Source organism: Varanus komodoensis, unplaced genomic scaffold (assembly GCF_004798865.1).
Source record: "Varanus komodoensis strain SLA01 unplaced genomic scaffold, ASM479886v1 scaffold2, whole genome shotgun sequence".
Taxonomy (NCBI): domain Eukaryota; kingdom Metazoa; phylum Chordata; class Lepidosauria; order Squamata; family Varanidae; genus Varanus; species Varanus komodoensis.
Genome location: NW_025335568.1, coordinates 792,024 through 807,333, shown reverse-complemented (window position 1 = coordinate 807,333; position 15,310 = coordinate 792,024).

Genomic DNA, 15,310 nt, shown 5'->3' with positions numbered 1-15,310 from the left:
AGCAGAAGGCAGGCACTCCAATGGCGCAGGCAGATCCGAGAAGCCCCTCCTGGAAGGACAGGTGGGTCCCCGTCCGGTCAGAGGAGCCACGCACCAGGCTTGCCTGGGCTGCGCATCGGGTGCGCCCCCAGCCGCCCTGTTACTGCAGCGCAGCCCATCCGTGGCCTCCCCTGCGAGGCGCAGCTGTGTGGCACCCACGTATCGCTGGCCGCACCCTCCAGAACCGCAGGCAGCCTGCTCAGCGGTCAGCATCGGGGGCAGAACAGGCCCCCGGGGGCTCCATTCCAGCGCAGCCGCAGCCGAGCCGCATTCCCCAGGCAGCAGCTTCCGGGGCTGCCTCCCAGCTGAGGGGAGCACGGCAGTGCGGCGACCCCCCGCCCAGCTTGGACAGCCGCCCCAGGAGGGGCCCCGGTTGCTGGTAACAGGAGCCACTGAGCGGCCTGGGAGCGCCCCAGTCCCCCAGCACCGGCCACCACGCAGGGCGGCTGGGGCTATTTCTGTGCCCAGACCAAGCCTGGATCCCGACCCTTGCCCACTCCGCTCGTCCCCCAGACACCCTGCCCTGCATGGCCCCCACAATCCCCCCTTGCCGTGCTTTCCGTAAAAACCCACCACGTGGTGTACAAAAGATCAAGGCAACCGAAACAGCAGCGGCAGAAGCATTAAGAGTGCCAGTCACGCCATGGAAATATTAAAAGCTCAGTGTGACCGTGGCCGTTCCATGTGCTCAGAGACAGAGCTTTCCCCTAGGAAGGAGGTCAGGGATCCCGTTCTAAGAGCAAGGGCATGCTGGAAAAAGGCACTGGGGCCCCCTCCCTCTCCCGTGCCTGCCCCCCCCCCCCCCCCCCAAAAAGCCCCCCCCCCCCCCCCCCCCCCCTCCCCCGCCCCCCCCCCCCCGCAGAGAAGGAACCCACCCTGCAAAGTGCTTGTCTCCAGGTCGGAGGGCACCAGGAGGCCCTTCCCACCCTTCGACCGTGCCTTTAAAGCCAGACCCCCAGCCCCCATATGAGTGGGGCGAGTCCCTGCTTGAGGACACAGAGCGGGTGCCGCTGCCCCTCTGCGCTTGGCGCCCGCTCCCCAGTCCGGAACCGCCGGGCCCGCGGCCTGCGCGTGTCCTAGCCAGCCTCAGGCAGACCTGAACCGACCCGCCTCCGTCGGGCCCTCCTTCCCTGCTTTTGACCCCCCTGGGCAGCTTCGCCCCCCACTTGCCTGCCCAGCCTCCTGGCGCAGCCAAGCGCACACTGCGCACCCACACGCGTCTCTGGGCACAGCCTCACGGCGGAATTTAGCCCTTTGCAGCCCCACCCTGGTGAGAGAGGGAGGAGGCCAGCCGTCCGCCTGATCCTGGGAGTCCGGGCATGTCAAATATTTACCGTGTGCAGGTCAGCAAAGAGGGGAGAGATGAGCCATTAACCACCTTGATGCCGCGGAGCGTTTCAGCGGCTGGTCAGAGTCGTGTTCCGGGCCCCCAAGTGCCTCTTAATGAGTGATGCCTTTGGAGGCCCACCTGAGGTTCATCGAGACTCCCACCCAAAATGTTCTGTTGTTAATTAAGCTGCTGTCAGGCCGTGCTTCGAAGCCCCTCTCCTGTGCGCCATTTTCCCGTGGGGTGGGAGAGCACTTCGCGGCGAAGTCCCGGCCTTCCTCCTGCTCGGTCCCGCAGGCGAGGCAGGAGCTGCTCTCGCGCCGCATTTCAGCAGCCCCTGGTGTGACCGGCCGGGCAGTGCTGGATGCGGCAGAAGGGGAGCCACCCTGGAGACCTGAGGCTCAGCCGTGGCAGCTGCCCCCCCCCCAGTGACTCAATCTGAATATCTCCTTGTGCAAAAGTGTCTATGCAGCACCTTTTTCACCCTTCTATAGGAAAAACCCTATGCATCTACACACCATGGAAACACAAAGCCCGTCCTTACAGCGTCACCCAGGGACGGAAGTCAACTCCCCCTTAAATGAGCTTTGAAAAATCAAATTGTTTTCAACTTCTTTGTATCACTTCAAGGTCTGTCTGGTGTGAAAAGCAACAGCTTCTAAACAGTGGGGTTACCAGGGCAATCCGAGTGCTCGGCAGCTGCGCTGGGGCCCCCGGCGGGAGAGGAGCCCGCCCCTCCTGCCCCCCTCCGTGGGCCGCCCTCCTGCAGCTGCCACGGCCAAGGGCAGGAGCACAGGCTCTTGCATCTGGAGGGCGCCAGGTGCAGAAGGCCACACAGCGGCTTCCAGGCGGCGTGCATGGGGTGCCGCTGCATGCCGCACGCGTGGAATCTCGCTGGGGGCCCGGGGGCCCTGCCTGCCCCCTGGCCTTCCCCACAGCGGTGGCCTGCCTTCTCCCCGCACTGCCCGGGGGTCGCCCTGGGCCACGGGCCAGCTGCAGTCGGCCCGCTCAGCCAGCACCGGGCGCCACTGGCCAGGAGGGTACAGGGAAAGGGGGCTCCACGCCTGGGAGCTGCTGCAGTCCCGCCCGCCTTCCCCATCGCAGGAGATGCCCCGCCAGATGGTGCCTGCGGCATGAGAAGGCCCGCTCCCCGCCTCTGGCGATCCTGCCGAGGAGGCAGCTGTGTCACGCTGCCACTGCCCCCTGCGCTTGCGCAGCTGCCGCCACCACTGCCCTGCAAGGGTTGCGCCCCACCACACCGTGGAGCCACAGGAAGGCAGGCGCGCCACGCAGTGCTCCGGATGCGCTGCACGACTCCGTGGCCCCAGGGCCTCACGTGGCGGCTCCTTTGCCAGGAAGTGCACTGAGCCACGCGCCTCCCAAGCAGCCTGGACGGAGTGCCGTGGACAAACACCCTGCGCCCCCCTGCTCGGCCTGCCACGGACGCCTCGGAGAGGGAGGAGCAGAGTGGCGTCGACTGGGGAGCAGAGTGCTTTGCCAGATCCACTCTGGTTTACAGGGCCCACAAGGAAGAACTGGCGGGGCTCTTGCTGTGGTCCCAGCAAAGCCATGGGGGCCCATGGCCTGCCCAACCCTTCCCAGGCCTTTTCCTGCCTTTGCTGCCAGCACTGGCACTGCCCTGGGCAACCCACGGGCTGCCCATCAATGGGAGAAGTAATTACAGACCTGGAGCCTCCGAGGGAATCGGTCTGGGAAGGGTCAGTGAGCTGGCCAGCCAGCTGGGACCGAGCAGCCGAGGCAGCCTCCCCTGGACTTTCCACCCTGTTAATAAGAACCCGCATTACAAGACTCGGCACTTAATTGCCTGGGGCAACCCCTTCACCCCGAGGGAGCAGCCAGGCCCTGCTGGGGGAGCCGAGGAGCCCCCACGCCCCTCTGCGGGCCACAGGCCGTGCCAGCCGTGAGCCGAAGCTGGCTTGTTTCCCAGCGGGTGGCCATCCCCTGTGGCAACGGAAGGAGAGCTCGCTAGAGCCCGGGGGGCCACCCGGGGCTCCCGCTGTGTGAGGGGATGGTGGAGAGGGTGGGCTTCTGGACGGACAAGCCACTCACAGGGCAGGATCGGAGCCCCAACCTGGAGCCTCGCAGGCAGCGTGGCTGTGCGAGAGAAAGCACGGCAAGGGGCAAGGGGCTCTCCGCCCCCTCCATCCGCGGCTCTGGGGCGGCAGCGGGGAGCACAGGGCGGCCGGACACGTCTCCTCGGAGCGGGACGCTGACTCGCGAGGAGGCCACCGGCCACTGCCCTCCGCTCAAGGCCTGGCGGGAGCTTCCAGTTGCTCGAAAATGGGTCCCTACGCCAAGAGCTGCACATTAGCGCTTGGCCCACACGAGCCTCACGGCTCCGCTCAGCTGCCCCACCAGTCAGGCCGCCCGAGGTGCCTGCGGCCGCAGCCCAGCTCAGTCCGGCTCTGGCCAGCAGGGGTGCCGCTGCAGAGGAGGCATCTCTGCCGGGAGGCGGTGCTGCCCCAGCCAGACCCTTCGGGCCAAATGCTGGGGGAAGGGTTGGCCCCTCAGTGTTGCCACGCAGGGTGAGTGGCAGGCGGAAGGGAAGCGGCAGAGGCTGGACCGGGCGGCAGGGCCTGCGTTGCTTCCCGGGGGCAGGAACCAGCACTGTGGGCTGCCGAGTCAGCCAGGGGGTGGGGGCTGCCCTGGGACCTGACCGCCAGTCCACTGCGTTTGCTCCATGGCGCGTCACGCTCCCTCCTTTCTGCTGGGGTGGATCCGTACTCTGCGATCGTCCCCCTCGCCAGGAGCCCTTGTTGGATCGGGGCTGCTGCGCTTTCCTTGCTGGGGCGGATGGGAGCCTTGCGAGTCCTTCTCAAGCAGCGGGACAAGGAGCCCCGTGGCACCTTGAGGGCCAGCCGCTTGTTGGGGCGGTTGTGCACTGCACCCTTCTGAGATGCAGCCTGCCCTTGGCTGGCCCAGGCATGCACGCATAGCTCTGCCACTCCGAGGGTAACATTCGGCGCACCTGATGAAGCAGCCGGTGTGGTGAAACCTCAGGGTGGGACAGCTGGGTTGTCCTTAAGGTCCCACAGAACTCGGGGGCTTTTTGTTCGGTCCTGGGCTGCAGACCCGCTGGAGCTCAGCTCCTGGTGAGGAATGCCACGGGGTGCGGCCCGAGGCTTCGGCCCGGCCTTCTGTTCCCTCCTTTGGGGTTTGCAGAGCGCCTGCGCTTCCCACGCGCACCCAGAGACCTGCCTCTTGGCCGAGCGGGCAGCCAGGGCGAGCGTTGCGCTTCCGCGGCCGCCGGCATCCAGAGCATCGGAGCTCCGCGGCTGGAGAAGCGGGCCGCCTCCGGCCGCCCAGGCCGGAGACGTCGGCGCGCGAAAGCCAAGGCTGCGCTCTGGCCCGAGGAGCGCGACCCACGAGGCGCGGGCGCCGGGCACGCGGGTCGCTCGCTGGGCCCGCGGCTTCTCCCCGCAGCCGCTCCGCCTTTTGCCGAGGGCGGCGCGCCCAGCAGTGGCTCCACGCGGGAGCGAGCGCCACGGGGAAACGCGCCCGGCGCACGTCGGGCGCGGCGCGAGAGGGCGAGGCTCCGCGGGGAAGGACTCGGTGCCGGGAAGCCGGGGGCAGCGGCGGAAGAGCGAGACCCGCCGCGGGCGGCGGCGCTCCGCCGGGGGCGCCGCAGCCTTGCTTCCGCAGCCGAGCAGGAGCGACCTCGACAGGGCCCCCTCCGTGCGCTTTCCGCGCAGCCACAGCGACGACTCCGGGCGGCGGACCGACAGGTGGGACGGGCGCGGGGCGGTTGGGCCGGTGCGGGCGGCCCTCGCGCCGCTTCTTCCGCAGACCGGAGCCGCGGGGCCGAGGCCGGGCGTCGCTTCCGGCGGCGCTTTCTGCTACTCTCCTCTTCCTCTCACCGCGCTTGGTACGTGTTTCCCCAACCTGGATCAAGACGGAACGGAGGCGACCGCCGTGGCCGTCACAGAGTCGCCTGGAGGAAGCGCTCCCGTCCCGATCCTCTCCGCTCCGTGGGATCCCTCCCCGGCGACGGGGAGACTCCATCAACGAGTCCCGCCGAGCGCGGCAGCTCCGGAGCCCCGGGGCTGGCGGGCGCCGCCAGGGAGAGCTCCGGGTCGCAGCGCGCCGCCCGCCCCGGCGCTCTTCTGCTCCGCCCCCGCGCCCGGAGCGCGGTTCCGCCCTGCGCCGCGGGAGCGCCGGGGCCCCGATCCGCCGCCCTGCCCGCGCGCTGAGCAGCCAGCCCGCGCGCTGCCGCCGCCGCGGAGGAGCCCCGGCTGCCGTCCTTGGCGGGGAGGGGCGGGGAGCCTCGTTCGCGCCGCCCGCCTCGCCCTCCGCCCGCGTCGCGCCTCCGCCAGCGAGGCTGCGTCGTGCCGGCGCCTTGCAGCTGCTTCGCGCGCCCGCCGCTCCCCGCGCTCATTCCCAATTCAGCCACTTGCTATAGGTATGTTTTAATCCCCAGCATGGTAGATTTTAATTAGTCTTTGTACAGATGGCCAATTAACATTCATTACTTTTGCCTTGAGCGATTAATTATGAGTTTGGATAGAAAAGGAGGAGAAGATGGCGAGGAGGGATGGGCAGGTGAATTTCCCGCCCCCGCCCCCCGCGAAGGGGGGCTGCCTCCGAGGCCGCGATTGGCCGGCAGTCGCGGCCTCTGTGGGACCGAAAAAGGGGGTCCCCCGGCCAGCCACTCCTGCCTGGTGACGGGCGCGCGGGGGCCGCGGGGGACCTGCCGCGCCCGCTCCGCCTTTGGCAGGAGAGCCATTGAGATGCTAATGCCTTCCTCGGCCCTGAGCGGGCGAGACCCGAGGAGGCGCCGGGGATCGCTGCCCGGCCCTCGGGGGCCGCGGGGAGGGGGACGGGGCCGCCCGGATGACACGCCCAAGCAGCTCGGGCGACAGACGCCCCCGCACAGTCCTCTCCACCGCGGAGTGCCGCCTCCGTCGTCAGAACGGCGCCCTCGGGGGGCGGGGGCGCCGCAAGGCGTCGGGAAGGGGCCGCGTGCAGCCCGCCGCGTCGATTTTGCCCCCGCGGCGCAGGCCCGGCTGTGGCCCCGCGCAGGAGACGCCCTGCTGCCCGCGCCCCGCACAAAGCTGGCCTGCATCTGCGCCGGCCCCGCGGAAGGGCTGCCCCCTCGGGATCGCCAGGCCCGACGGGCGCGGGGCCACGTCGCACGTGCGAAGGGAGACTCGGGGCTGGCGGGTGGGAAGGGTGCAGCGCAGTAGCAGCGCGGCCAACGGGCTGAAGGGCGCAGGCGCGAGAAGCCTTGTGCGCCGGGCAGCCAGGTGAGAAAAGTGGGGAGGGGGCCATCCGCAGCTCCCGGAATTCGCCCGCCCTGGTGGGGCCGCCTGGCCCACGCGCAGTGTCTCCCGCCGGATGGGCACCCAGTGCCTGACCGAGGAGCAGGCCTCCAGGCAGCAGCTGCAGCGCCGGGTTGGCGGGCTGTTCCGTGGGCAGCCCCCCCTTCGGCCTTTCAGTCCTAACGTGCACCCCCCCCCCGCAGTCTGGGGCACGGCAGTGCGTGAGTGTCGCTCGTGCCAGGCACGTCTGCCCAGGCGTGTGTCACGCTGCTCAGCCGCCTTTCATCCAAGCACGTGTGCAGCCAGGATTCCTGGGGACGCTTGCCGTGCGCAGCCAGATTCCCAGCCCAGCCCTCTCCTTGGCACTGCCAGTGCCATAAAACCACCAGCCCTTTGGGCCAGGGAGTGCGTTCCGCACACTGCCGCGCAGGACCGTGCGGCACATGGATCCCGCCGCTCTGGAAGGGGGCGTTTTTCTCATGGCAGTGCTGTGGACGTCCAGGCCCCGGGAGAGCCGTCGCCAAGATGGCATTCCCCGGGCAGGTTTTCTGGGAGCCCCTCTGGTGCTGTGCGGGGCAGGTAGGTCCGGCGTGGTGGCCGCATTCCACGGGGCTCTGGGCAGGCCCCTTCCTCAGCGCTCCCGCTGGAGGGAATGTGTTTCCTACCTGCAAAACACGATGGCAGGATATGGCCCTCGGTGAGTCTCTGCCTTTCAAATGCGCACATTTCCTGAAAGCAATATGGAGTGTCTAAATATACAGAACAAAAATCTGTTTACCCTAATCAGGGGCTGGGAGCCCTGCCATCCATATGACTGCTAGGAATCGTAAATTCAACATAAATTAACTAGAAAGGCTTTGTGTCTGTGTGTGCATGAGAGGGAGGGAGGGAGGGAGACTCACCGTGGAATATTTCCCTGTATTTAGTGGCTCTTCCTTCCACTCTGGCAAGAGGTCGCGTGCCACAGGACGCGCACGAGGTCTGCCCAGAAGGATCCTGCCTGTTCCCAAGCAGGCCCAGGTGTGTGCCACCTGCACCTGCCACCTGCACCTGCACCAGGAGGACCTTCGCGACTGCTCTTGCACCCCTGCGCACATCCCCCCCCCCGCGGACGGCTGGTCTCACCCATTGCCCTTCCCTTCTGCCCTCCCCCTGCTGACCCTTCTCGGAGGAGGACGGCACTGACCCAAGGGAAGGGCAGCTGCGGAAGAGCAGTGGAAATGCTGCTGGGGACGCGGGCCAGATGGCCTCTCGGTGAGCAGAATGCCGGGCTGGGCAGCCGCGGGTCCCTGAGCATTCTCGGGCAACCATGCTGGGAATGGCAGGTGTTGGGGGGCCATGGGCACCGAGCCCCGTCTCCGCATGAGCCCGAAGCCGAAAGCAGCTCCCTGGAGTTTTGCAGGGCAGGAAAACGCTCCCCTGGCCCTGGCGCCAGGCTGAGCGGGCCTCCTCCGCGTGGCGCATGTGGGCCGGTCGTTGGGCCTCCAGGAGGGGAGGTGGGACAGCATGCTGGGAAGGCCGCCAGGAGAGGAGGCAGGGCCACCCCTTGGCCATCCTGAAGTGCTGGATGTGGAGCAACTGGCTCAAGCTCCGGGAAGCCAGAGTCCAGCAGCAAGACAACAGAACCGAACGGAGAGCCAGGGAGGCGCTGGGCTCTCCCGCCCTGGAGGCATTCAAGATGCCACCGGCTGAGTCCTGCACTGAGCAGCGGTTTGGCCCCATGGCCTCCTGCCCCCCCCCCAGCTCTGCTCTTCTGCAATCACCAGGTTGGATCCCACAGGGGGAAGGTACGTCCGGGCTCGCTTGCACGCACTGGTTTCAGTGCGTCCGCTCCGGGGGGAGGAATTGCTTTCAGCTCATGGGCACAGTCCAATTTCCAAGAAGTGCCTGAGATATGTCCCGGGGGGGCGGGCGGCAAAGGCCAATGGGCTGGGACCCAAACAACAAGGCTTGGGGGAAGCGCCTCGACCCTTTAGAGGCTGGGGATCCAGGAAGAGCTGGAAAGCGCCTGAGCAACTGGTGGCCAGCGCAAAGGGCTCTGGCCCAGAGTGGGGAGGGGTGTCCGTCCGGGGACTCCAGCAGGGATGCCAGACTGGGACACCGAGAGAGTCTGCTTACGCAGGCGTGCGTGGGGATCCAACCCAGCAGCAGCAGCAGCAGCATCACCGACACCTGGGGTTCCTTGGGGTTCAGCTGCTGTGGCATTTTGCCCTCCTGTGGAATGGCGGCCTGGCCCTGCGAAATGGTGCTTCTGCCTTTGGAGGTGCTTCCACCCTGGAGCTTCGGGACCCCCACCCCCACCGGAAGCCAAGCGGGGGGAGCCCCTCGCACGGCACGCTTACCTCTTGTCCTGCACCTCGAACGTTCCGCAGGTGCCCAAGGACCTTGGCTGGGCTTTCTCTCGGGCGGCTCTGCAGGGCTGGCCAAAGGCTCGCCACCCGCCTGAGCCGCCGGAGGCTCACCTGCTGCGGGGGCCAGTGCTCACCTCAGTGTGCGGGGCTTGCCACCCCCGAGAGCGGCCTGTGCCCACTCGGCGCTCTTCCTGTTGGAGCGACCCGCCTTTCTGGGTTGCAGTTCGGGAAACGTGGGCGCTGTGTGGCTTCCTGCCGCAGCGCTAGCATGGGGAATGGTGCCTGGACGTGGGCCTTGCCATCTCCCTGGGAAACGCCACCTTGTCTTCCAGGCCCGTGGCTGCCCACGAGTAGGCCTCGTGCGGCCAGGGAAGGCCCGTGGCAGCCAGCAGGGCAGAGCAGAGAGAAGGGCGGAAGTGGGTTGCAGTGCGGCCCCCGAGAGGAGGGCAAGGCTCTCTCGCCCCGCCCTTGCCCCCCCCCCCAGCAAAGATGAACCAGACGCGGGAGGGACCAAGCCCCGCTCTGGCCATGCAGACTCGCTGAAGCAAAGCATGGAGGGGGGGTGAAACGGGGGGTGCTGTGCGCATTCCTCGAGGTGCCGCAGGCCCAGATCCCGGGCACCCAGCGCGTGACGTCCAGCGGCCTGAATCGGCCCTTGGTGCGCCCCCCACCCGTAGACCCCAGGCGGATCCACGCAAGTGGCCTGCCGCCGCTGTTCCTCGCGGGGCTGCCTGGGCTGCACGGCTGTGCTTGGCCCGAGGTCGGCGTGCAGGGAAGCCCACGGAGGCCTCGTCACCGGGGCCAGGCCCCCTGCCGGACACGCACGGGCCGTGGAATGCCAGTGCAGGGCGCAGCAGAGAGCAGGCTGATGGGCACGGACCGTACCCACGCTGTGGGTGGGGCTTCCTGGCTGACGGGCCACGCCCTCCCCTGGAAGCTCTGCCTGCTGATCTGTGCCGCATGGAGCAGACGGGGGTCATGCAAGCGGCCAGGTGCCCCCAGAGACGCCTGGTGCATTGCGCATCGTGCGGAGCCCCCTGGCAAGGACCCCCCCGGGCAGTCGGGTCATCCGGGTCATCAGGCCAACCTGCACCTCCTGCCCCCTCCTCCGGGTCATCAGGCCAACCTGCACCGCCCGCCCCCTCCCCACCAGGCCGGCCCCTTAGCCCTACCATACTCTGCAGGAAGACCCCGCTATCTCCCCCCATCACACCCAGTGGGGCCACGCCATGGGGCTGGCTGGTGGTGCTCCAGGGTGGCTCGAAGGAAGGGCCACTCACACGATGCAGAGCGGGCTACGGGGTCCGCCTCCAAAGTCGCCATGATGGCCACCAGCTGGGGCGGACTCAGAGGAGGCGGGACCGCTCCGGGAGGGCTTTGCATGGCTCCGGGCCGGGTGCAGCGCCGCAAGCACCGTGCTGTGCGGGCCGCTTTCGGGGGCGCATGGGTGGCCGGGTGCGGCGGCTCACTCGACCGGGTCGGCTCTGGTCCCTCTCCTCCCGCAGTCACGGTCTTTTTACTCTGCCTGGTGCTGAGGAGCAGCGAGCGGCAAAGGAGGCAGCACAGCCGAGCCAGCCCCGAGGAGGTCCAGGCGAAAGGCAGGCAGGGCTGGGGAGCCCCGCAGCCAGCCCCAGGCTCACGCCCAGCTTTGACTCGGCTCGGCAGCCCAGGGCCGGCTTGCAGCCAGTTGCCCAGGCCGGAGCGGCGACTGCAGCAGCCGCGGGAGCACTCGGGAAGCATCTACCCAGCAGTGGAGCACATGCAGACCGGAAGCACTGTGAGCCAGGGAGCCGGGGCAAGGCGGGCGAGGCGCTTCCCGCACAAGTCTTGCGTGGCGCCTGTCAGTCAGCGGAGGGGCCGGGGCGCCTGGATCGCCCCCTCCCCTGCAGAGCCACAGCAGCAGCACAACCTGCGCAGCGCCCCTCCCCTGCCGTGTGGCAGCGGCCCACCCGGCACATGAGGCCTGGTGCCCGGGCGGCCGTGTGTGGGCCGCCTCTCCGCGCAGAAGAGGCCTGTTGGCCCACACGGCTGTCCTGCTGGGCCCAGAGGAAGAAAGAGGGGGGGCCATCTTCATATACCACCCTTGGCCTTGGTTCTCGCGTAGATACCTGCTGGGTTCGCTTTCAAGGCCCCCACTGCCTCCAGAGGACCGGGGGGCCAGGCCTTTGGTGACCCCCAGTCCTTGTACCTCCACCCCCATCCTGTTCTGAGCTGCTTGGGGGGCACTCGCAGCATTCACCGCTAACTCCCAGCCCTCCCTGCGGCCCCAGCCAGCCAGCCAGCAGGCGCCGCTCTGCAGGGGCACGATGCCCGGGGCGGCAGGGCCAGGGAGGCCCTCCTGGGAGCGAGGCAGGCCACGCAGGCACGGCCCTGGGCCCCTCCTGGGAGGCTGCCGCCCCGCTCTGGGCAAGCAGGCCAGGCCGTGGTGCCAAGCGATGCCACGTCCACGGCAGAGCCCTGCTTCTCCAGCGGGCCCCATCTGCCTCGGCCGGGCTCCTGCGGCAGCCACACGGGGGCTTGCCGTGGGCCCAGCCATATCCCCTTTCCTGGCTCGGCTGGTAGGGCTGTGGAAGAGGCCCCCGGCCGGCTGGCCTCCTCTCTGCACGTGCTTCCAGGATGCGCGTGGGCATGGGGCAGCCCTTCCACGCGGCAGCGCTTGCTGGAGCAGGCCGGCAGCAGGTGGGTGGAGGGTGCGAGCCCTTCCCCTTCCCGCGCCAGCCCGGGACGGCGTGCGCCGGCCGCCGCCTGGGCGCCTTCCAGGGGAAAGGTGGGCTGCTCGTGACGCCGACCCTCCGGCCCGGGCAGCAGGGCGAAGGCGGCCGAGGGAAGAAAGCTCGTGCGGCCGCCCAAAGGAAGCCGCGCGCCACCGCGGAAAGCGCGCCCTGGCGAGAAGGGGGGCCGCGAGCCGCCGCCTTCCCTGCTGCCGAGCTGGGCGCTGCCTCTGGGGCGCGGCGGGGCCCGGCCCCCCCCGTGGCTTCCCCCCCCCCGCCGCGAGCCCGCCCGACGGCGCTTCTGTCCCCGCGCAGGAGCCCCTCCCGCCCGACGGGGCTCCCGTTCCCGCCGGCTCTCCAGGCCCGAGCGTTCCGGGGCTCCGCAAGGCGGAGGCGTGCCCCGTGAGAGACGGGGTGCAGCGGAGGGGCCCGGCGTCGAGCAAAGCCGCCAGCGCGGAGGTTCCCCGGCGGCTCCTTTCCAGGCCCGCCATCTCCCACCCCAGCAAGGGGCAGCCGCAAGCATCCCGAAACGGCCGAAAGGACACGCGCAGCCCGGACCCACGCGCCTCCCGCACTGACGGCGGAGGATCGCGCTGCGCTTCAGAACGAGCGAGCTGGACAACAAGGTGGGCGAGGGGCGAGGAACTGGGCGCCTTCCATCGCCACCCGCTGCGCGCCTGGCCGAGCTGAGTCCGCAGAGCTTCGGCTGTCCGACGGTTTAGAAATTAAATAAATACGTGGAGGCCCGCCGAGGCCCCTGGGACTCGCTCGCCGGTAACCGCGCACCAGGTCGCCGCCTTCCGACTTGCCGGGGTCGGGCTTTCCTCCCGGAAGGGTGCCGGCGCGAGGAAGACCGTGCAGGCCACGGGGGCAGCGTCCGGGGGCAGCCCGCTCCAGAGCGGTGCGGGGCCTCAGGGCGGGGCAGGGCGGTGCGGGGCGAGAAGGGCCGGCCAGCCCCAGCGCCCCCGGCAGCGCGCGGCCCTCAGCTGGGGAAGCGCCCGATCGCGGCCTCGGCGGGGCAGACGAGCGGGAGGACCGGCGCCTCCGCGGGCGCCCGTGCCGAGCCGCCGCCGCCGCGGCCTCCCCAGCCCCTGGATGCCGAGCGCCGCCGCGGCTCGCGCCGCCTGCTTTGGGTCCTGTTTTTTGACCCTCCGCTTTGTCGGTTCTTGTTTTATTTTTTCTCGAGGTTTCCGCCCCCTTTGTTTCATTTTCTTTCCTGCAAGCCAACTTGACAGCGACTTGAACGTGGTGGCCCGTTCGCGTTTGATTAAAATGCTCTTTTGAGACGCGCTCACAGAGATCTTTGCCTTGTGGCAAAATTCGTATCCGGGGCGGGGTGGGGGGGGGAATCCATTTATTTTATTTTGCTTGGCACAAGCGCCAACCTTCCCCCACGGACACAACTCGCGTGGCTCTCAGAAGCCGCCGGAAGGGCGAAGGGGAAAAGGAAGCCCACGGACAGGCGCGCGGGACAGGCCCCTGATGGCGACTGAGAGACGGAGGATCCGGAAGAGAACCTGCATCCCAGACCCGGGCCGGGAGCTGTTCCTGCGGAAAGAGCGACCTCCCACGCGGCCTGATGCGAGGCCAGCAAAGCTGCGCTCGGACCCTTTCGGCGCCTGTTGCGTTGCTATTGTTCAGCTAAACAAGAAGAGATGTTCTCCCCTTCGCCTCTAGAAACGTGTTCTGATTTTTGCTATCAAATAGCAACACTTTGAAATACGTGTTTAACTGTAGAGGCTCAGAGGCGACCCGGGTTCTAGTCCCTGCTCGGCCATGGAAGCCAAAGGGTGATCCCGGGCCAGTCACAGTCTCTCAGACCCACCTACCTCGCAGGGTTGTTGTGGGGATAAGATGGAGAGCAGGAGGAGCAGAATTGTGTTAGCTGCTTTGATATTTTTGTAAGAAAAAAGGTGGCAGATAAATCCAATAAATAAATAATTCAAACAAAACACGTCATCCTCGCTTCTTCTGTGAGGGTCTGGCCGCAAGGCGAAAGGCGACTGAGAGACTCCCCTCAGGAGCACTTCGGGGTCCTTTGTCCAGAGCGACGCCACCCAGCCTGTTTCGGTGCTTGAACGGGCATCCCTCGCGCCCCTCTAAGACCCCTGTGCCAGGGAGGGTGACTGCGTGTGGTTCCCAGACTGGCCCCGAGCTCTTGCGGACGCTGACCTGGAAGGAAGTCGCAACAAGAAGAACGTCAGGAGGCTCCCCCGGTCTGTTGCCTGCAACCCCGCTCCAGCTGCGATCCCGGCCTTGGAGCCGAGGGGCGCTGGGCAGGGGCGGGAGCCGACGCCTGGTGGCCCCTTCCCCTTCTATCAGCCCGCGTTCCTATGAGGCGCCAAAGCTGGCCAGACCCCAGCCAGGAAAGGCCCGGAACCACCGGCTCCGGGGAGGTCAGCACCCCCCACCCTGTTCCTCCCTTTGTTCAGAGAGGCTACCCCCCCCCCCGCGCGCGCCCCGCAGGACCGCTGCGCTTGACGGAGGTGCTCCGGCCACCTGCCGCAAGAGCCGCCGCCTCCCTTTCCTCTCCTGCCTTGGCGGGGCGCGTCGGGTGCTCGCCGGAGCCCCTTTCCCTCGGGCGGTTTCGGCCATCGCGGACGCGCTTGCTGCCGGCTCCGCCGACGGACAGGCCAGGTCACGCCTGCAGCCGGGCTGGGTAGCCGGACCGAGCAAGGACTCTTGCTAACGCGCCCACGCTCCTGCTGGCCCAGTGGCTCCTCTCGCCAAACGGCTCCGCCCAGCAGCCCCGACGGGCCAGCCAAGCAAAAGGGAAAGGGGGAAAAGCCCCCCGCGCTGGGTTCGGCAGAGGGCGGAAGGGAGAATCGCGGAGTCCGCCGGAAGCCAAAGAGAAGGAAGGGCTCGGCCCTCTGCTTCTCTCGGGCAGCGGCTTGTGGCGCTAGTCCCTGCGGTTGCAAGAGCCCCCCTCCCCCCCCCCCCCGCTCTTCCTCTACCTAGCCGTTCTTGGCCCGTTATTTCTGTGCGACTTCTTATTTTGCCGTCTCACTGCCAATTGATCCAGTTTGGGGAAGGTCGGTCGGAAAAGGAAAGAGGAAGGAGAAGACGGGGAAAGGGCGCCTCCCGCTGCTCTTGGTGTCCTCCGTCTCATTTCTCCACGGTCCAGCCGCGGTGGCAGCCCCCGCCCCGTGCCCCGGCCCAACCGCACACGCCCGTCCAAGCTTCTCCTTGCGGAGCGGAGCGTCCCTCCGGTGACCAGGCGCCGGCGATCCCAGCAGGGGCGGAGAGCGCGCTCCCTTTCTCGGGGCCGCGGGCTGGCCTGCCGGCCTCGCTCACACAGCCAGCCCAGCTCGCCTGCCGCGAAGACCCCGTGCCCTCCTGCCGAGAGCCGGAGGGGAAGGCCAGAGCCCTGGGGAACCCGCGGAAGCGGCGCGGGGCCTTCGCCGCACCCTCCCCGCCAGGACGGCAGCGGCAGCTGCCCGAGGAGGGAGGCAGGGGCTGTCAGCCGCGGGGCGGAGGGCGCAGGAGGCGCATCGCGAAGGCTCCCTCGGCCTCGCTGGCCCTGCGAAGTTGGACCGTGCAGAAATGAGCAGACGGGGAGGCAGCCGAACGTCTGAAAGGGAGAGAACTGAGCGTCAGCATAGC